The 22,100-nt window shown below is 49.4% G+C and overlaps 1 long non-coding RNA gene across 1 annotated transcript in view; it reads right to left on the bottom strand.

Annotated features, from left to right (window-relative positions):
* The window catches only part of LOC144338969 (uncharacterized), a 186,832-nt gene that overhangs the window by 18,088 nt on the left and 146,644 nt on the right, over window positions 1-22,100 (bottom strand). The gene's annotated exons all lie outside the window — the stretch shown is intronic.

The raw sequence follows: 22,100 nt of genomic DNA on the forward strand, positions 1-22,100 counted from the left end.
TTCAGCTGATATTATCCTTCTCTGCACCAGCTGCAAATGTCTTTCTAGCTATGCCTTATCTGGCAATTCTCTCCACTGGGCGTCTTATACCCACCATACAACCAGCCTGTCACTGCGCCCTCCACACACCTTAAGCTTCCCTGATGGATTGTGTTTGCCTCGACTGTCTCCTTGGCTTAGAATGGCCTCTTCTCTCTCCCAAGCCTGCAGAAATGCTACTGACTTCTCAAGACCTATCACAAATGCCATCTTTCCATGAAGCCTTCTTAGTCACTCACGTGGTGCCTCAGACTTCTTTGTTTTCTCTCTGTCGTCTCGCTCACCTAACTTTGCTTTGCTTTGCTTTACAACTATGGAGACCCACGTCTCCACTGGGCTATAAGTTGGAGGGCAGAGACCTGGCCTTTTCCAACCTGGGATTTGCTGCTGCCCAGCACAGCAGCCTGTAGGAGAGACTGCGTGGCAAGCATGTGTTAAACAAATGAATTCTTTGCAGTGCTGTCATTGCAAGGGTGTCTCTGGGTTGTCAAGGTTAATATAAATAATTAAGGCTAGTTATTCATCTCTGGATTATTAAAATGAACCCAGTCTCTGATTGCGTGCCTTGCACAGAGCCTTCCTCTAACACCTCTTTACCCCAGGCAGAATTTCCTTCTGGGAGCTTGAGGCTTTGATTATAGAAAAGCACCCTGGGAGGCAAGACCTAGAAACATGTTTATCAGCCTCTCACATTTGCAGTTTGCCTGTAGACGGCTCTGAAAGTGGGTTGCATGGGGGTTAAGAGCTGGAGGTAGGGGCCGGGAGACCACCCCACTCCAAACTAGCCTGAGTGCTTGTAGATGTTAAAAGCAGCCAGTGTTTCATAAGTGGGCATGGAGTCTGTCCCCATCAAGCCCTTCTTTCTTCTGGGCTCTGTGACTGTGGAATAACCAATCAGGCCGCCACAGATTCCTGTGATGCTTCCTCAGAGTGAATGCTGCTGATTCTCACACTGTAGACATTATTTTATTTTTTGAGACAGAGTCTCATTCTGTCATCCAGGCTGGAGTGCGGTGGCGCCGTCTCGCCTCACCACAACCTCCGCCTCCTGGGTTCAAGCGATTCTCATACCTCAACCTCCCGAGTAGCTGGGATTACAGGCATCTACCATCAGGCCTGGCTAATTTTTGTATTTTTAGTAGAGACAGGGTTTCCCGTTGTTGGCCAGGCTGGTCTCAAACTCCTGACCTCAGGTAATCCGCCCGCCTTGGCCTCCTGAAGTGCTGGGATTACAAGTGTGAGCCACTGCACCTGGCCACATTTTAGACTTTGAAAAGTCATGTCCACCAGTCCTCTCACTACCACGCAGAACTTTTATCCCTTCCACCACCAGTGGTGCACAGGGCCAGATCATCCTGGAGTTTTTCACCTGAGTCAGTAAAGGCTCTTTGAGCTTCCACTGGTGTGGACCCTATGGAGGGCGCCCACACATGATTCACACCTGCCCACAGCACGCAGACTTAGAGGGCCAGACCGTAGGAGCAGAAAGGACCCTGAAGGGCACCAGGCCCCACCTCTTCATTCACAGACCTGGAAACTGGCTGGAGGAAGACATGGAACCATCAGGTCCCTCTGCAGGACTGCTTGTGAGCAGGGCATGGATGGGCAGTCACTGCTGGTTTTTGATCAGGAATTGCGGGGGCAGGCCCCTGGACCCGGATCCTTTCCCTTCTGGCCTGGAAGGCACACAGGTGTGCAGCGTGTGCCATTCGTGAGGGCATCTGGCTGAATGCTGAATGGAGCAAGTAGGAACTGAAATCCAGTCCATGCTCCTTTTTTTTTTTTTTTTTTTTTTTTTTAAGACAAAGTCTTGCTCTGTCTCCAGGCTGGGTGCAGTGGCGTGATCTCTGCTCACTGCAACCTCCACTTCCCAGGTTCAAGGGATTCTCCTGTCTCAGCCTCCTGAGTAGCTGGGACTATAGGCACCCATTACCACGCCCAGCTAATTTTTTGTATTTTTAGTAGAGACGGGGTTTCACCCTGTTGGCCAGGATGGTCTCGATCTCTTGACCTCATGATCCGCCTGCCTCGGCCTCCCAAAGTGCTGGGATTACAGGCGAGAGCCACTGTGCCCAGCCCCACACTCCTTTTACCAAGCCCTATTCCATGGCCTGGCACGAGATCTCTCCCTGCACAGTAAGAGGTACCTTTCTCTATTTTCCAGACAGCCACCTTCTACCTGGCAACTCTAGTGCCAGAGTCTGGCCGCATCTACCCAAAGGCATGACTTTTTCTAATCGGTCCACTCAGAGGAGGCCCCATTTTCTAGTCACGCAAAGTCACGCAAAGATACGTTATAGGCCAGTGGGGGTCCAGGTGACCTTTCCCTACTCTTCAACTGCCTCCCACCTGTCCCTTGTACAGATCCTCCATTCAACCCAGACTTATTGTACGGGAATGTGTAGATAACTTCCTTTTCCACAGTCTCAAGCCCTCGAGCACATTCTTGCCCATGTGTGACATGTGTATTATGCTGTCTGTGTACTTCTCCACACACCAGTGAGCTTCCTAAGTACAGAAAATCTGCTTATTGATCTTTGTTTCTACAGCCCCTGGGAACTGCCTTAAACATATGAATGAAGGAAGGACTCAATCAGACACTGCAGTATAAATTCTACCTCCAGTATCTCGCTGCCACGCCACTTCTCCCGCTCCCACCCCACCCTCTCGCTGACTCTCCAAGCCTTGCACTTCTTTACAACTCCCCTTGGCTTCTGCTTCCTTGTGAGACTTTCCCCAACAAATGGTTCACAAATGTTCTCCTCCTGGTGGCTTGTGCCACACAAAGTGCGATGGTGATTCTAATAATAGCCAAAATTACTAAGGCCCTGGTATGTGCCTCCCGTGCCAGGGGTTTCATGAGAAGAATCTCACTTAATTTTCCCAACATCTATGCAGCTGTATTAAGTATCTATTGCTGTGTTACACATTACTGCCAACGCAACAATACACACTCATTATCTCACAGTTGCCGTGAGTCAGGAGTCCAGGCACGGCTTGGCTGCGTCCTCAGCTTGGGGTTTCACAGGGCTGTAGTCAAGGCATTGCCAGGCGGCATGATCTTCTGGAGGCTCCACTGGGGAACAATCCACTTCCAAGCTCACTCGGGTGGGCAGAATTGATTCCCTTGTGTTTTGTAGGAATGAGCTTCCTGACTTCTTGCTGGTTACCCACAGCCTCTGCCCTCAGCCTAAGCTGCCTTATCCCATTAGACACTTCTGAGGGTCAGTCCATCTTCACTCCCTGATTCGTGGATGCCAATCAATTGCTGGCTGAGCCTTTTTACACAGTCGCACTGGAGGGCTGTGTGTAGCTGCTGTCACCCTGGTGCTCATGCGGCCGTGCATCCCGACATCTGACAGAGTCCCAGCTCATCAGTGCTGACGATGACGACGATGATGATGATGATGATGTCAGAGGAGGGAGGCCTTCTAGCCAAAGAGGAGAGAGAAGCCCAGCCTGTGAGGAGAGTTCCCTGGCTGGGCGATCCAATGTAGGGTAGGAGGGGAGAAAAGGGTGAGGGTGGGGAGAGGCCTGCAGAAAGCATGGGACCCCTTCAGCTCCTTTTGGGACTCCAGTGACCAGAGGGTCTCAGTCCTGCCCACCCTGGTGCAGATGGAGGCAGTCGGGCCAGCCATGGACAGGCGGTGACCTTGGTGCCTTTGACTCATATACCCATTGTCCTTCCACCCCCTGCCTTTCACCCTGAGACAACGGCCTGCCATCTGGTCAGATTTCCCCTTTCCCTTTTGCCACCTGAACTCCTGGTTGGGCCACTGAAGCCTTTTGGAGCCCAGGTTCTGCTGACTGATGCCAGGCCCTTCCTCTTAATTCATTCAAATACCCCATATGCTTTTATATCTGAGATCATCTTTCCATTTTCCTCCCTGTTATGATTTTTTCTGGTTTGTTTGCCCACTGTGGAAATTTATGTTCTTCGCCTAGCTAATCGGATCTTCTTCCATTGCTCCCAAATGTGATCGTGCCATGATCCTTTCCCCACAATTTCTGGTAGGCAGGAAATCCTAGTTTAAAATAACAACCCATCTCATTTCTTATTCAATCATTATTCACTCAGTACATGATTTCTTTTCCTGAGGCAGAAGCAATTGCTCAATTTTATTTTCTTTATCAGTCCGGTAAACAGAAAGGCAGCGCAATAACCCCAGCAAACTCCAGTAAGCGGGGAAACCTCAGGTCCCGTTTAACCTTTTCTTACCTGTGGCAGAGGTTGACAGGGTGAGCATTACTCACTTCATTCGTGGTGAAATTATCTTATTTCTCCTTTTCTCCAAAGTTTAGGTCATGACACTTCTCTTCATGATGTAAACAAATAAATAGTTTTTCCAAATTTGAAATGTAGGAGTCGCTTTTGATATTTCTCTCCCCCTAATCCCCATATCTAGCAGCCTGAGTCCTGTCCATTCTGTTAGAACACCTCTCGAGGGCCCCTGCCTGCAGTCCCACTTCCCCCACCCTCTCCACCCTGAGCTGCAACTGTCGCTTTGTTCTCACTCCCTCCACCCTTGCCTCTTCCAATCAATACCTCACAGAGCAGCCAGACTGCTTAAAAACCTAAGCCCCCATCCTGGCTAACATAGTGAAATCCCGTCTCTACCAAAAATACAAAAAATTAGCCGGGAGTGGTGGCGGGCGCCTGTGGTCCCAGCTACTCAGGAGGCTGAGGCAGGAGAATGGCGCGAACCCAGGAGGCGGAGCTTGCAGTGAGCTGAGATTGCACTACCTCATTCCAGCCTGGGCGACAGAGCCGGACTCCGTCTCAAAAAAAAAAAAAACAAAAAACCTAAGCCCTGATTCAAACCCACCAGCAACTTCCCATTGCCCTCAAAATGAAACTCGAGCTCCTCTCTGTGTTCTGAGGCCTACAAGGCCCTACAGAATCTGGCCCCTCCCATGTCTACTCTTTCCTCTCCTGTCTCTGCCTTCCACCCTCTAGACACTGTCCTCTCCTTTCCATTTCTCCCAGAGACAAGCTCTTCGCTGCCTTCAGCCCTTGCAGGTGCAGCTCCCTCTACCTGGCATGCCTTTCCCCAAGCCCTTCACAGGACGGCATCCTGCTCGTTTTTCAGTCTTCCGCTTAAATGTCACCTTCCTTAGTCCAAAGTGGGCCTCCCCTGTTATGCTTGCTTCTGCTTGTTCTTTTTCTTCACAGCACTTGTGGTCTTAATCAGTGGCAGCCTCTCCTCCCCACTAGACTATAAGCTCCATGAGGGCAAGGGCCATACAAATGTTGTCTCTAGCTGTATGACCAGCTCCCAGCTCAGTACCTGCCACATGGCAGATGCCAAAGTCTATTAAATGGAGTTTTTTAAAGGATTAATTAATAATGAATGAATGAGGCTTCCTTGAATTCTTTCCGCCCACCTGTGCCCTTCCAACCAAGATTAGATGTCTTTCAAATATGATATGGACTCCCTCCCTCCTTCCTTGACTCCATTCCCTCCATTTGTGCTTATTTCTTGAGTAATTTCTATGTGCTCACATTATTTCCCCACCGCAGTGACATATTGTTTATCTGAAGGACATTGTCTCACCTCCTCTTCTACTCAGAATGCAGCTGAGAAGCCAGAAAGAAGCAAAAAGTCCTCCGCGATAAACTCCAAACTGGGAGATTCTGGCCTTTGGGCTCCCATCCAAAGTAGTATTTTCTATTTTCCCACACTCCTAATAGGGACGAAGATCTGCTCCCCAAACCTACAGCTGATTAATTTCTTTTGTTGTTGGGAAAGGGTGCTGCCAAACTCCATCAAATGATGACCACCTTTTTCAACGAAAGACCTCAAGGAAGGAAATTTAAATAAAACTTCTAATAGACATAGAATCCTTACTTTTGGCATATTTATTCATCGCAGTCTAAACCCTGCAAATGCTTGTACACACACACACACGCATACCCCGCTGCCTCTTGCTCCCTCGCCCACAGCCACAGTCAGACGCGATGGAGCTCCTTCCAGGGAGGTATGTAGTACCTGTTCCCAGGTGTCCTGCTGGAATGCTGAGGGATGCCCAGAGGGGCCCATTGCCGGGCATCTTCCTTACAGGATCCAGGAATGCAGGAGCCTTGGGATTTCTCTCAGGTCGTCTTGGACGGGTTGGCCTGAACTGCAGCCCTCCAGAAGCTTGGAAGAGTTCCCAGGAGATCACGGATGAATTCCTTCAGCACCAACGGCTCTGTCCAGCATACCCGGCCCTGTCAGAACATACACCTGTGCCCGCTCCTCCAGGAACTCTTCCACAACTCCCATAGGTCAAGGCCCAGAAATGGAGTATTTACGATCAATTGACTTGTTATTCATTCATCTGCATTTCGCGTCCCCTGTGTGCCTGGGGCAGAATTGATTCCCTTGTGTTTTGTAGCAGTGAGCTTCCTGACTTCTTGCTGGCTACCCACAGCCTCTGTCCTTAGCCTAAGCTGCCTTATCCCATTAGACACTTCTGAGGGTCAGTCTCTCCACAGGCAACATGCCGGGAAGACAGACGTCGGCAGGATGGCCTCTGCCCTCAGAGGACCATCTTACTTGAGTTCTGGCTGCACCAGGGATTTCCCGTTTCTAAGACAACGCTTTCTTTCTTAAATAGCCTATCAGGTGGGTTCCCTTAGGGGTCTGGGTTCCCTTAGAGGTCCTTAACCTTGGCTCTGACTTGTCTGTTTACAATTTGTTCACCTATCTCAGAAGAACTTCTGCCCTGATTTGTAGATAGCTTGCTACATTGTGGGTTTCTGCTGGCTCAGCTGGAACTGCCTGCCAGGTCCCTTCTTCTGTCTCCACGTCCCACATCTGATGCAGTGCCGAAGCACAGATTTAGCTTCAGATTTGTCCTAGAAGCTGCCGCAGCAGTTTTTTAGGATTGGAGGCGGATCGCTGTTAGTCACTCATTCTATTGGGATTGTCCCGTGAAAGGAGAGATACGTATTTCCCTGGAGAAGCTCCCCCAATCCACTGCAATCTCATTACAAGTTATTTCCATAAAGAATTCCTGATGGGTGCCCAGGGAGCTGAACTGGTTACACAAATGTTCAGGCATTGAAGGCCCCAAGGGCCCTAGGCCTGAAGGGAATGGGACAAAGCCCACAGGTGTGAACAGAGCCACAGCAGTGAGATGGCTTATCCATTTTTCTGTGTTAGGTTTCCAGGTGAACCAATATCTCACTCATTGAAGAAAATTAAACTTCATGGACAAGGAATTATGGGACTTCTCTCATAAACCTGGACTTCCGATAACTCACAAAGGCCTTTGACTCAGTTTTCTCCAAAGGCTCTCTGAATTGCAACCACTCCTCCCCAGCCCTCTGCCACCTCTGCCCTTGCCCGGACACCGCACAATGTTGTAACCGGAACTCCTGGCTCCCCTCTCAGTCCCCTCTAATTCGGTCTCCACACAGCATCCAGAGCCATCTTCTAAGCCACAACTCCGACCAGGTTTCTCTTGCCCCTCAATGGCCTCCTTAGACCTCAGAGTAATATCCAAGCCCCTTTGCTCTGGTTCACAGAATCCTTCCAGCTTGGTCCCCGTTGACCTCTGCTACATCCTTATTCCTCAGCACTCATTCTGTTGCATGAATGCTCTGACCACGCATGCCCCATGTTTGCTCTCGCTTCCAGGTCTTCAAACACGACACACGTCCTTCTGGATCTCCCTGCCTTCCCTCCCCTAACTCCTAGTCAACCTTAAGGATGGATTAGACACCAGCTAAGGGTACCACAGAAGGACATTTGCCCAGCGCACTCAGCACCCTCTACCACCTCCTCCTTTCCCAGCAGCTGGATTAGGAGGCCCTGTACTGCTGTTGAGACATTACCTTAATATGTGCTAATTACCTGCTTAGTTGTCTGTTTCCCTTACTAGGACGTAAAACCTTGAGACCTAGATTCTCTCCTATTCATTATTGTATCTCCAGTGGCTAGCACAGTTCCCAGGCTATAGCAGGGAAAACTCAATAAATGGCCGTTGAATTCATTCATTCATGAATAGAATTGCTGCAATAGGATAAATCCTTGGTGTTAGAGACAATCTTGAAAAAGCAGGTTAGCACAATAAGAAAAGTCCTGGGCAGGAAGGTCATGAGATCTGAGTTCCTCATAAACTAGGACAAGTCAAATCTCCTCCCTGCACAGAACTTCAGTTTTCCCACATACAAATTCCAGAATCTAAATCTCAGAGGTCCTTTTCAGCCTCTGTGGTTTATGGTGGCGAAGCATACATGTTTTCTCGAAGAATTACTGCTCTTCTTTTGAGTTGCCTGTGAAGGACATCAGAAGACCATCATGTTCAGAGGAGTGCTCTTAAATTCCATGAAGAGCACCAAGGACATAATTAGAAAAAACAGATGCTTTGGTTCCAATAGGACTTAGTCCTCAAAACCTAATTGTCAATCCCTCCTACTGCCTTCTTCCTGGGGTGGAGGAGTCTCTGTCTTTATTTTCTCCTAACTGGCATCTTGGGGCTTCTCTACCATGGGTTTGCCACCTTTCCCTACAGAGCTGGTAAGTTAGCTGAATTCCAAAGATTGGGGCTAAAAGTATCAATCAGAATCAGGACCTGAGAAGAACTGGAAAATGTGTCAAATTAAATGAATGACCATAAAGCATCTAGAAATTTATTAAAACCCTCCAGAGTCTAAGGCCTGAGGCCCCCAAATCCTGGGCTGGAATGTAGAGCAGCAGGTAAAAGGCTCAAAATTATTGCTAGGGGCCCACAGTTTCCTCATGAATCCAGCATTGTTTCTAGACTAACTGAATATGAAGTCTTGCAACTATGCCTTGTTTCTCAAATGTACAACAGAGCCGCCATTGTAACTAACAACATAGAAATTCACTGAAAAGTAGCACTGAGTTCACACCGAGCATCATGCACTTTCCTTGCTCAATGGATATAATCATGGATACAACAACAGGTACTATCACAGATACTACCACAAATACCACCATGCATACTACAATGGCTAGCGCAAGGACTCTTGGTTACTAGAATGCCAGCTCTAGAAAAGATGAAACCACAACTGTCTTATTAGTGCTATACTCCTAGCACCTCCTTCAAGACTGGCCATGTGCTAGAGGCTGATCGGATATTTGTCAGGCATCACAGAAAACGTTTTACTTTAAAAAGACAGATGCAGCCGGGCACGGTGGCTCACACCTGTAATCCCAGCACTTTGGGAGGCCGAGGTGGGCAGATCACCTGAGGTCAGGAGTTCGAGACCAGCCTGGCCAACACGGCTAAACCCCGTCTCTACTAAAAATACAAAACAATAGCCAGACGTGGTGACGGATGTCTATAATCCCAGTTACTCAGGAGGCTGAGGCAAGAGAATCGGTTGAATCCAGGAGGCGGAGGTTGCAGCGAGCCGAGATCATACCGTTGCACTCTAGCCTGCGCAACAAGAGCAAAACTCCATCTCAAAAAATAAACAAACAAACAAATAAATAATAAAATAGAATAAAAAATAAAAACACAGCCATATTTGAAAACATTAAGAACCACACTAGGTCGTCAAAATAATTAACAAAATGACAGCTTCATGTTTTGTCGCCTGTTGCAATTAAAAAACATTGACTTTCCCATACATGACTGCATTTGGCTCTCAAAAAATCATCTTGCAAGGGGAAGTAGAGCTCAAAGTCCAACAGGCTGCCTGGGGCGGCTGCATAAGCAACCAGTAGTGGAACCTGAGCTTCGGCAACATACCACGCAATGACATTCGCTTGCAGGAGAATGTAGCTCTCCTCTCCCCTCTGCTAGCTGGGATGGCTTGGCTAAGTGACATCCGGGCAAGATATGGCCCTAAAATAAGACTGGAGCTTCGTCAAGCCAGGTGACTTATTGCTAAGAATTGCAAAAATAGTACAGAGCTTCTTGCATTTAACAAAATAAAGCAGTTGGGGAGGTTGCCCGAGCGGTGGCAGGCGAGGCTCTCCTTTTGTGTCTCCGTCGTCTCCCTTTTTTCTGTCATTAAATAGAAATAAAACGGTAGGGGCAAAATGAAGGTGAGTCTCTGTTAAGTAATTTAAGATGCATATTTTTGTGTATCTTGATTGAGGCCCAAGATTTAAGGATCGTGAAAGATGGTTGAAATACAAAACCCAATGCAAATTGCAATCAGAAGCCTACTGATTAAATAAAGGTACATTCATACAATGGAATCGGATGCAGTTAAAATGATATAGATTTATGTCTGTTGATATACCATTGACTAAAGTAAGTAAAGGATAGCATATACTGTATAGTGTTTTCCTATTTACCTACATGTTATTCCTCTTGTAAGTGCAAAGACAGATGTCTGGAATGACAGTCACCAAACATTAACTAGCTCTGCATAGGAGAATTTCATGTGACTTTTACTTTCATACTTTTACATTGTTATGAGTGTGCAAACAGTATGTTCTCTGAGCCCACCTGCAAGGATCATTCCAGAGAGTATAACACATTCCCAAAGGGCAGTGGTCTTTATTAACGAGTCCTCACTCATCATCCAAAGCTACAGAACACTTTCATTCCTTTGATCACTAAGAAGACTGAGCCTTGATTGGCCACGTGGCCAGCCACCACCACAGGGCTCAAGTCACAGTGCTCACCGCTGCCGGCAAGGATCTCCCAGGAGCCGCAGACGCCCAGGCAGCGTATGAGTCCATCGCCCACCCTGCCTGCTCACTCTGGGCGTCCTCCTTGTCCCCCAGGAGGCAGTGGTGAGGGAGGACAGATGGGCATCCCTGTTCCCTCCCAACTAGCCAGGTACCAGTGTCTGTGCCCATAGCCTTCTCCCCAGAGGCCACTGGCCGTCCATCTCAGCCACCGTGGGGACTGACCCTGGCCAGGTGCTCAAGGAATTTGGAGTCACTTTGTTTTTCTGAGCCTCAGTTTCTTCACTGGGAAAATTGGAATTAAAACACTACCTCCTGTGAGGATCGAATCAGATACAGTTTACTGCAGTGCTTTGTAGACTTGAAAATGGTTTTTTGGTTGAAAAACCGGCAAGACAGCAGAGGTTTTGGAGTTAAACATGGATCTGAATGTGGTCCTGTCACAAACTGACTATGTGACTTGGGGAAGCTAAACATCCTCTCACAGTCTCAGTTTCTGGCCTTTAATACGGGGTTCTCCTTTGTCCTACCACCAGCCCAAAACCCTTCAGGAGGAACTGTGATTTGTTAAGCTCCAGAGAACCAAGGCTCAAATGAAACCTTCTTAAGAGTAATTATGCAGATGTTGTGGGGGTGGGGGATGCCTCATGGCTAGAACCCAACTTCCCCCACTTTGTTTTTATTTTTACACCCCTGAAGTCCAAAACCAGCTGTCTGAATCACTTGCAAACAGAGCCAAAACTATTTTCATGCGTCATAGGAGGCTGCAGGCTCCAGCCACACCTCAGGATGGTGCACTAAAAATATCCTCCCAGCGCTATTTTTAAGGCCCTGCAGCCTGCTCACCCCAGGCCACGGGAGCGGAGCCCTCATCACACGCACGCAAAGGCACCAAGTTAGGGCCTGATGCCTAGCGGGCCCTTGGGTCAGTGAGGCACTGCGCGTAAACCCCACACTCTCCTCCCTGCCCACAGTGATTGCCCGCTGTGTAAAGGCCTCTGCCGCAGGTGCAGACTCATCTGTCTCTGGATACCTGCCAGGCACCACAAAGCCCACTCCGATGGGACCACTGTGCCCAGCTGTGCATCCCAGTTCCACACTGGATATTCTCAGAATCAACAGCACACAGCATCTGCCCAGCTGGGACACTGGGTACTCACCCTTCACGTGTGAACAGTCACTTATCATTTCCAAAGCATGTTCATAGCCGTGACCTTCTCTGACCCCCACTGCACTTCTGCCAAATTGATATTATTAGCCCCAAGTTACGGATTCAGAAATGAAAGTGGTATGTGTGCGTTTCTCACAGCACTGTTATGCAACAGAATGTAAATGAACTTCTCTGGTGTGACGGGAGGTAGGATGACCTCGGATTAGCCAACATTGGCTCAGAATTTCTTCTTGGTGTCCTACATATTGGCCACACCCACCTTCCCTTGTAGTCAAACCAGTCACCATTCATTCATTCATTTGCAAGCATTTTCCCAGCATGCACTCTGGGCCAGGCCTTCTCAGAGATAAATGACATCTTCCCTGCCCAGGGGAGGTCATGGTGCCAGGACAGAACTCCAGGGCATGGTGGGCACAGGGTAGCAGGAGAAGGTAAGAAAGGCTCCAGGAAGGGAGCCATCCCTTTGAGCATCTGAGGGCTGAGCAGGAAACAGAAACGCTGTCCACACAGGAGCAGCTTAGGCAGGAGAGCAGGGAGCATGTGGGAGCCTACAGCAGGTCAGAGTGGGAGTGGGCAGGAGGCAGGGACCGGGGGCTGGACCAGAGCAGGGCAGAGCGGGAGGTGCAGGGCTGCCTGAAGGCCACGGGGAGCCACTGGGGGGGGTTCCAGCCGTGGAGAATGTGATCGTCGGTGGGTGTTGGCGCCGTCCCTGTGGTAGCTGTGGGGACGGCGGCGAGCAACAAGGCTGTAGAGCAAGAGGCCAGATGCAGGTCGTACAATAGTTCAGGTGAGACAGGATGGGGCTGAGGCAGGTGGAGTGAGACAGGATGAAGAAGGAGTCAGTTCTAGAAGTCCTTAGAAGTAATTACCAGGTAGGATGAAAACAAGCGACGGGGCTTAGACCAGTTGGATGCACAGGGCAGGAGAAAAGAAGAGTCCAGGGTAAGCCCAGGGCTGGGTCTGGGTGACTGTGAACAGATGAATGCCATCCACGGAGTGAGGGCGCACGGGGCAGGAGCAGGTGCAGGCAACGACAAGCTTGCTTTGCATCTGTCACAGTGGGGGCGGGGCCCGTGGCTATCTAAGCAGCACTGATAAGCAGCAAGTCAGGTATACAGTTGTGGGGCTCGGGAAGAAATCAGGCTTGCATCAAACCTTTTGGAAGGTGGTAAGGAGTTGAAGAAGCCTCTAGAACAGTGGGTCTCAACCCTCTTTCATCAAAATCAACTGGGCAGCTTTAAAAAAACAACTGATATCTGGGTCCCATCCCCAGACATTCTGATGTGATTACTGCATTTCTGTACAATGGGCCCTGGCATTGGTATATTTTTAGTGACCCCAGGTGCTCCTTCTGGTGTGTAGCCAGGGATGGACACACTGCCACAGAGACTTGATGATGGAGCAGAGGTGGCCGGGGGCAGGCCCGTGGTGCACACCAACAGGGAAGGGCTGGGGAGGGAAGAGAGCCCCAGTAGGGCCGAGGGCACCAGGAGAGAGCATGATCCCGGAGCGGAGCAGCAGGAGCGGGATGTCAGGAAGGCAGTCCTGCGCGCAGCATCAGATGCTGCAGGAAGAACCAGGCGGTGGGAAGACTGAGGAGTGTCTCTGGCATTTAGCGTCTAGGAGTCTGTCAAGGTGACTTGGGTCAGGACAGGCTCCAAGCTGGGGGAAGGCAGCTGATGAGGGTGGCAGACTAGCCCAGACTTCAAGGAGAGCGGAAGGGGAGTAAATGAAGACACCAAACATGAAGCACTCTTTTAGGAAACTTGGCTGTGAATAGAAGCAGAGGAAAGAAGAGGAGAAGGAGGTATGATTGGACAGATTTGAGGATGCTTCTGTTCCAAGCATAAAGATGCAAGAGGGGTAAGTGGACAAGGCCTTGAATGATGGGCAAAGTGAAGTTCATAGAGGGTGGTCCAGCTGAGGGACCTGGGTTTCAGGGCTCACTGCAGAGATCACCCCTAGGAGGCGGGCTGCTTTCCCCCAGCGGGGCTAGGACCTGAGATCGTGTCACCTGTCCTCCATACAGCCCTGCACCTGCACCTGTGCCGTGGAGTGTGTTGATGCGTGGGCAGGCGCTGCTCTTTCCTCTGCCCTCCAGCCCCACAGCTAGCCCTCTTTCTCATGCCTGCCTTCCACGGCCTGGCCCCGCTGCTGGAGCCGCACACGCCAGGCTCTGCTTAAATACGGACGACTCCACTACCTTTTGCTCCACTCCTCACCCCCAGAACTGTTGTTGTTGTTTACCAACTATGAAGGACCCACCATAGGTAGAGAACCACGTACTTTGCACCCTTGGAGCCCCTGCTTTAAGACCTCCACAGTCTACTTATCTAATATTTATTGCATAAATTCATACATATGTACATGTACAAACATGAAAGCAATGACAAAAATGCATTTCCAATTATACATATGCCTAATTGTGCATGCTCACCACAGGGCAGACACAGACGCCTCCAATGGGCGCACCTATGTCACCAAGACCTCCCTGCAGGACCCGGCTTGGCTACTCTGTGAGTGGCTCTCACGGCCTAGAAAGAAGCCCTCGTTGACACAGGCCCAAGACCACCCACATTTCCCAACACATTCACCGGAGTTTAGGAAAGGCCACGACTCACCTCCAGTCACCGAACTCCAAGCCTTTCTGACATGTGGTCAAAGGGAAAGAAATTTGCCACTGCATTTTGGAATTTATGCATCACGGAGCTCAGTTTTTGTTTTCCCAGTAAATGGCTTTTAGAAGATAACAGGAAGAGGTGTCTTTCCAATGCTCACCCTTTTTCCCAGTTTTGCTAAAGAAACATCTGGCACCATCAGTGACTCAGTTTCAACTTGCAGCTTTAATTTCTTCATTTACAAGAGCTATAAAGAATGGCCAGCAAAGCAGTCACTCCAGTATTTTTAAACTTACACTACTAATGCTTTTGTCTACTAACAAGTGGTATTGAGTATTTGAAAAAAAAAAAAAATCCAAACTCAGTATCTATTTCAATACATTCTTAACTCAGTACATTTCAATACATTCTTAACTCAGTACATTTCAATACATTCTTAAGGAAAAATTTCTGACACGTGAATTGCTCTCTTTAAGTAAAAAAGGTTCTTAGTTCTGAATTCTAGGTAAAAATAAGTATGAGGATGCTAGTAAAAGGCTATCCTGAGATGTAGCTTTTTTTTCCCACCCTGTGTGAGGCTTTGGTTGAGAAAGACATACTGTCCCTGCTGTCTTCGAAGGACAGTGAGAAGGAGTCGTGTTCATGCCATCAATAGCAAAGCACCCACTCGCACACAGAGACACTGTACTATGGTGGATTAAAATGGTAAACTGGAGTCATCTTAGCTCAAGGCCGGATTTCTTAGAGAGTGAGGGACCCTGGACCCTGTGTGCATCAGCCCTATAAAGGCCATTTGAGTCCCCCACGCCACCCCACCTCACCCCACCCTCTGCTTCCCTCAACCACAAACCCCATCCCTGATCCTGGTGAGTCTCCTGCATTACAGACTGTTCCAGGCCTCCAGGCTGCCTTTTTTTTCTTCCTCTGTGACTCTTCTGACCCTGATTGTTGGGACAATGTGGGGAGGATTCACTCCCTTAGGATAAAGAATGGGAGCCCAGTGGGGTTACCACTTCCTATCTTAGAAGGGCATCTGGAAACAGATATTTCTAGAACTGTGGGATCTTCTTGCGGGGCAGGCTTGCCTCTTGAGAGCCCAGAGGGAGAAAAGATAGCAGGTTTCAACTCACCACTAGCAAGAATAGTGCCTACAGGCGCCTTGGAAGGTGGTGAGCTCCCTGTGCTTGGGAGACTCAAGCAGAAGCGGTAGGGCTGCTTGTCAGGGACGTCCCACAGGGAATGCTCTTCATCAGGACTTTGTGGCCATTCCTGCATGGTGTGAGGTGAACCCCGGGCCAGCCTCCCCTCTTCTCCATGGTTCTCCTTTGCATTGCACAGACAGGACTCACTCAAGACTGTCCAAGACTCTCAACACTTAGCTGTTCTCCTCCCTGTCCAGCCTGTGACCACAGCTCACAAAAAGTGACCGGAGCCCTCACTGGTGCTGAGTTACAAACTGAGGTCCTGGCTTTGAGCATATGAAAGGGGTATGAATAGCTTTGCTTTACTAACGAGGAAGCAGGGTTTACAGAGGTGACATAGCTAGCTGGTCAGTGGGAGTTTGGCCCAGGCTCCTGACCACTAGGCCACAGTGATTTTGTTAATGCATTCTTAGGTAAGGCAAAGACCAATGTATATAATCACTCCATCTAATGTAACTTGTTTGTAAACCAATTTTTTCTTTCTTTATTTATTTTTTTCTTCTTTTGAGACATTGTCTCACTGTTACCCATGCTAGAGTGCAGTGGAGCAATCACAGGTCACTGCATGAATCTTCACCCCCCGGGCTCAAGCGATCCTCCCACCTCAGCCTTCTGAGTAGCTGGGACTACAGCACGTGCCACCATGCCCATACCCCACTAATTTTTATGGTTTTTGTAGAGGTAGGGTTTTGCTATGTTGCCTAGGCTGGCCTCGAACTCCTGGGCTTAAGCAATCTGCCTGCCTCGGCCTCCCAAAGTGCTGGGATTACAGGCGTGAGCCACCGCGCCCAGCCTAAACCAAATTTTTGAACACATTTCCCTAAAATGCTATTTAATGACACACGGTTTTATCCCCATTTCCCATCCATAGGATTTTTGGTTTCTTGCATTCTTCACTTCCATTATAGGACATGCAGACGAGGGATTAGCAGACTTCTGGGAGTTGTACTACCCGATAGTCGTCCGTTGGATTCTGTAATCCGTCCTCTCACCCCTTCCTGGGGGCATTCTGTGGAGGACGGCGAGGCCCGCGTGTACACCCGCACGCTGAGCAGATGAAAACTCGCCTGTTTCCACACATGGCGTGAGCCCTCCGGGGAACAAGAAACATTCTGGGTGGTCTTGGATCTTACATCTCAGGTCAGGGATCTAGAAGTAATCCAGATTGGACAGGCGGGAGCAGTCGGGTGGGTTCAGATTGGACAGGCGGGAGCCGTCGGGCGGGTCCGGATTGGACAGGCGGGGACGGTGGGACGGGTCCGGATTGGACAGGCGGGGACCGTGGGGCGGGTCCGGATTGGACAGGCGGGGACCGTGGGGCGGGTCCGGATTGGACAGGCGGGGGCCGTCGGGCGGGTCCGGATTGGACAGGCGGGGCCCGTTGGGCGGGTCCGGATTGGACAGGCGGGAGCTGCTGGGCAGCTCCGGATTGGACAAGCGGGAGCTGTGGGGTCTGGATTGGACAGGCGGGAGCTGTGGGGTCCGGATTGGACAGGCGGGAGCTGTCGGGAGAGGCCGTGTCGCGTTAGCTCTCAGGTGTCAGTGCTCCCAGAACTAGTCCAGAATGGAAGAGAGAAACCCAAAGGATCTGGCCTGGGAGAGGCAGAACCACCTGCAGGGAAATCTTATGTGTTTTATTTTTATTTTATTATTTTTTCCAGACCGAGTCTTGCCCTGTCGCCCAGGCTGAAGTGCAATGGTACGATCTCAGCTCACTGCAGCCTCCACTTCCTGGGTTCACGCCATTCTCCTGCCTCAGCCTCCCGAGTAGCTGGGATTACAGATGCCCGCCACCACGCCAGGCTAATTTTTGTACTTTTAGTAGAGATGGGATTTCACCACGTTCGCCAGGCTGGTCTCGAACTCCTGACCTCAGATGATCCACCCACCTTGGCCTCCCAAAATGCTGGGGTTACAGGCGTGAGCCACGGCACCTGGCCGGGAAATCTTAACTCGAGGAACATGGAATGCTCCAAAAACAATGCTGGGTGATGATGAGCTTACTGTTTAAAAAAACCAAACGACTAGGTAAGGAGATGAACCTCAGTCTTAGAGCATCAGCAGCCACAACACAGGAAGGATAACCTGGAAGAGACTTTACATAAGTAAGCTTAGGAGAGTGAACTTGACGTAAGTAAGCTTAGGAGACTGAACGGGGGTGAGAAGGGGGCCTGGCGAGCGCAGCCAATGTTTTCGGGAAGTTTTACTGTGAAGAGGAGCAGAGCCAGGCAGAAGCTAGTCAGAGATGGGAGAGGATGGGGAACTGTGTGTTACAGGAATGACCAAGACCGAAGACAGGGAGAGAGTGGAGCTGAAACCTAGAGTGGGTGAGGAGAGGGCTTCGAGAGGGAGGTGAGGGGGTCTCTGTGGGCGGGGGAAGGCTGCTTGTCCATCAGAGCCCGAGGGAAGAAGCTGGTGCAGATGGAGGGATGGTTCCAGCATTGGGAGAGGGACGATGAGGCTGTTTCTCCCTGATGGCTGCTATTAAAGACATGAGACGAGGTTACCTGGTGAAAGTGACAGAGTTTGAGGAGAAAGGGTAAAGTGTGCAAGTATTCCCTTGCAGAGGGGACAGCAAGCTTTCCAGAAGAACTTCCAAGGGTCTTCGGACAGCATGGAGGTGTGTGATTGTGAATGCAACGGAGGAGACTGGGCAAGAGAATTGAGGGCATTTTCAGGCAAGCAGTGATAACACCAGCTTATTGTACGGTGAATGCCCAGAGAACAAGCCAGGCACTTTGTCAGAGGACCCCCAGATGCCAGTCGCTCAAGGTCTGTTCCTGTCATCTGTTCAGTTTCTCTAGAGAGGCAGAGCCCAGTCTCCCGGAGGGCACGCGCCTGGCTGCAGCTACTCCTCGGCAGGGTAGGGACAGGGGCAGAGTCTCAATGTCCATTATGTAGATTTCACTGAATCCTCGTTTGCAGCCTGTGTGGCACCCCACTACCCTCCATTGATCCTGGTGGCCCTAACGTCAAAGCCCCTTCTGTTAAACTTATTTAGAAAATGAATCTCCATTCTCCTGCTGGCTCTGGCGGGAAAGGGCTGGGGAGAGAAGGAGCGTGAGTCTCTGTGTGAGGTGGGGTAAGGAGCATGCACGATCAACCCACAGGCAGACTTGAAAATAGTACCCCCCTCTTCTCCTGTCTGAGACACATCCTGACCTCTGCAAGTTGGGCAAGACGCTAGTTTAGGCCCTAGACGTGGCTCCCAGCCATTTGATCCAGAAACTCTGTCATCCCATGTGTCTGTCAGAGTCTGGAAGGGGCTGCAGGGGCTGCTGCTAGCACAGCCCCTAACCCCATGGATTTCCCCACCTGGAGCTGGAGTAAGGCCTACATTGGAGCCATCTGAAGTGCAGGGTTGAGGTAGAGACTTGGACTGCCCAGCTCTATAGAAGATTCTGCATCTAACTTTCACTTGACTGGAAAATCAAGAACAACTCACTTTCCCTGTTTATTCTGCGCTTATAAAATGGGAACTGCTCATTCACACAGGGAACAGGGATATAGCTTTGTCCCCTCATCGAGATCACAAAACAGATTAAAACAGTCCTGGAGAATACCACCTTTCCCAGTATCTGCTAGACTCATAACCCATTGAGAGTAGTGTGCTAAGAGGTTCTTTGCCTTTCCTGGCTGAAAGTTTTATGTCCCAGTAGGCGGAAGAGGTGAGTGCCTTCAGCTCCCTGCTGGTTATAAAAGTCAAGCCGATAATGTAAATAATTCTTACGCCGGATTATTTGCTTGGCTTCTGACCACAGTCCCAGGTTCCCACTGGCAATTATATCTAAGTTGCCTTCTCCTACGCATAAAATAACACCTGTCTAGGTTAATAGCTATCCCTCTAAACTATAACCAAATATGCTCGTACACCCAAACTTAGACAACTTTTACACATACTAAATCTTCACCACCTGTGTATAAACTATAAACTAAAATACTAACTTAACACAGTCTAATAAAACCGCTCTAAAAGTCTACCCCCCAGGCAATAGTCAATAAAACTTTCAAACAAAACTAACTTTAATTCTTTGAAAGCTTGTTTCTTTCTTTAGTCAACAAAAGGTAATGGAGCCAAGCGATGGTGTGTCTGGACAGATGGAGCAGCAGGAAGAGGCAGACCTTTACCCCAGGGGAAAGCAGCGGGCCAGGAGTCAGAATGCTTAGGGTTTGCGATTTCCCTCTTACCAGCTAGTGACTGCAGGCAGATCAAAATCCATAAAGCGGGGCAGCTTTGGAGTAGTCTAAGCTTGGGTTTGAATCCTGGTTCTGCCACTCACTCTATGTGTGACCCTAGACCTTGGAGAGTTAAGCTGTCTAACCCTCGCTTTACCTATTATTAAAATGAGGAATGATAGCACCCTTCAGTTACCAGGTGGCTGTGAGGATGAGATGAGCTTATGCTTGTAAGGGACTTGGCACCATGTACGGCACTTAGGAAATCCTCCAGTAAGGGTTCTGATGATGATGAAAGTGATCCTAACGAATAGAACAGAGACTGAGAGCTCAAAAGAACATCTCACCTCGACTCAGTTTGCTTACCTATAAGATGGGAACACTGCTTTAATCCCTACCCAGTTTTCCTCACATTGGTGTTTTGGGGATCAAATGAACTGAAGCAATGGTCCCAAGTACAGATCTTCGCAGAGTTGTCAGAATATGACACAGTTTTCACCAATCTGAATAATGGGGAAATGAAAAAAATAACAATGTAGTAAATGGTTTTTTTTTTCAGAGATGGAGTCTCACTCTGTCGCCCAGGCTGGAGTGCAATGGCGCGATCTAGGCTCACTGCAACCTCTGTCTCGCAGGTTCAAGCGAGTCTCCTGCCTCAGACTCGCGAGTAGCTGGGATCACAGGCACCTGCCACCACGCCCAGCTAATTTCTTTGTATTTTTAGTAGACAGGGGGTTTCACCATGTTGGCCAGGCTGGTCTTGAACTCCTGACCTCAGGTGATCCACCTGCCTCAGCCTCCAAAAGTGCTGGGATTACAGGCATGAGCCACCGCGCCCAGCCTGTAGTACATGATTTGCAAATTGAATTGTTCCCAACTTTAAAAGGCTGCGTTATCCTGATGTCATGTCATCTCTAATCTGAGTGTGTGCGTGTGTATGTGTGTGGAGTTATCCCTTTTTAATGAAAGTATGGTGCTAATGAATGTTTGTTTTAATGGACTTGCTCAGAAAAATAAAAGTTGTCAACCCTGTACCGATCCCTTGTTTTTTGGAAATCTTACTAGTCTGTGAAATTAAAAAAATAAAATAAAAAACTCTATAAGGAAACCTCCAGGATAAGAAGTTTGAGCTTGCCAGTCATAAGATTCTGTATGGAGATAACAAAAAGAACAGCACCTCATACTGAGTCCCTACCACATGCCAAGGATGGCTGGGGATGGCTACACATTGCCTGTAATCCTCACGACAGCCTGGCAGGCTCGGTGTGGCTTAGCCCGTTTGACAGGCGGAGAAACTGAGACATAGAGAGGATAAGCAGCTGAACTCTTCCTCCGGGGGGAGTGCGATGCCAGGTCCTCCCGACTCCTCGCCTAACTCTTCCTCCGGGGGGAGTTCGATGCCAGGTCCTCCCGACTCCTCGCCTAACTCTTCCTCCCCGGGGAGTTCAGTGCCAGGTCCTCCCGACTCCTCGCCTCGCAGTTTTTCCTGGATTGTGCTGAAGGATGACTGTGGAGGAGGCCCTGACAGGGCCATGGAGACTTCACCACTATAAAAAGTAACCACACCACAGGCTTATGGGCAAATCACTTAACCTCTCTCGGCTTCTAGCGTCCAACTGGGAAATTAGGCAGAAATCGGGGTCATGCTGAAAACAGATGGAAAGGCAAGCTGGGCTAGGAAATAAAATTAGCACAAAGAAGCCATTCTTTATGATTCGCGATGATTCAATGCCCTTTGACTATTTATGAAATTGGGAAGCGTCCCAGCCCGGGTAATTGACAGAATGCTGCCCGGATACAGGGACGTCATCAGATGGCCTCTTTCTCCCTTTGGCCAACCAGATTCAATCCCTCTGCCTTCTCACAGTTGGCCAGGGCCTCCCTTCCTGCTACCCTCGGTGGTTTTCTGGGTCCCAGAGGCCTCCCAGAGCTGGGTTGGTAGGAGACCCCTCCCACCCTGCTCACTCTCCCTCTCACCCTTCACACTGCAGGTGAGCATGGCGCTATGCGTTGTTCATTTGTTCTTATGTACCCTCTCAGCAGCTCTGAAGGAGGTTTTATTAACATTAATTTACACATGGGGAAACTGAAGCTCACTGAAGCTAAGAAACTGGCTTGGGGTGACACAACCTACAAAGGGCAGGAGAATCCCCACCCAGCCAGGGCTGCCTGACGTGAGACTGTGCCTCCCATTTTATCACTAAACCCCCATGAAGACTGAGGGAAGAAGATTCTAAAACTCTAACAGCTCCCAGGCTCCCTTTACATAAACTATGCCTTCTCTGGATGCCAA

The sequence above is a fragment of the Macaca mulatta genome, chromosome 2, assembly GCF_049350105.2.
Source record: "Macaca mulatta isolate MMU2019108-1 chromosome 2, T2T-MMU8v2.0, whole genome shotgun sequence".
Taxonomy (NCBI): domain Eukaryota; kingdom Metazoa; phylum Chordata; class Mammalia; order Primates; family Cercopithecidae; genus Macaca; species Macaca mulatta.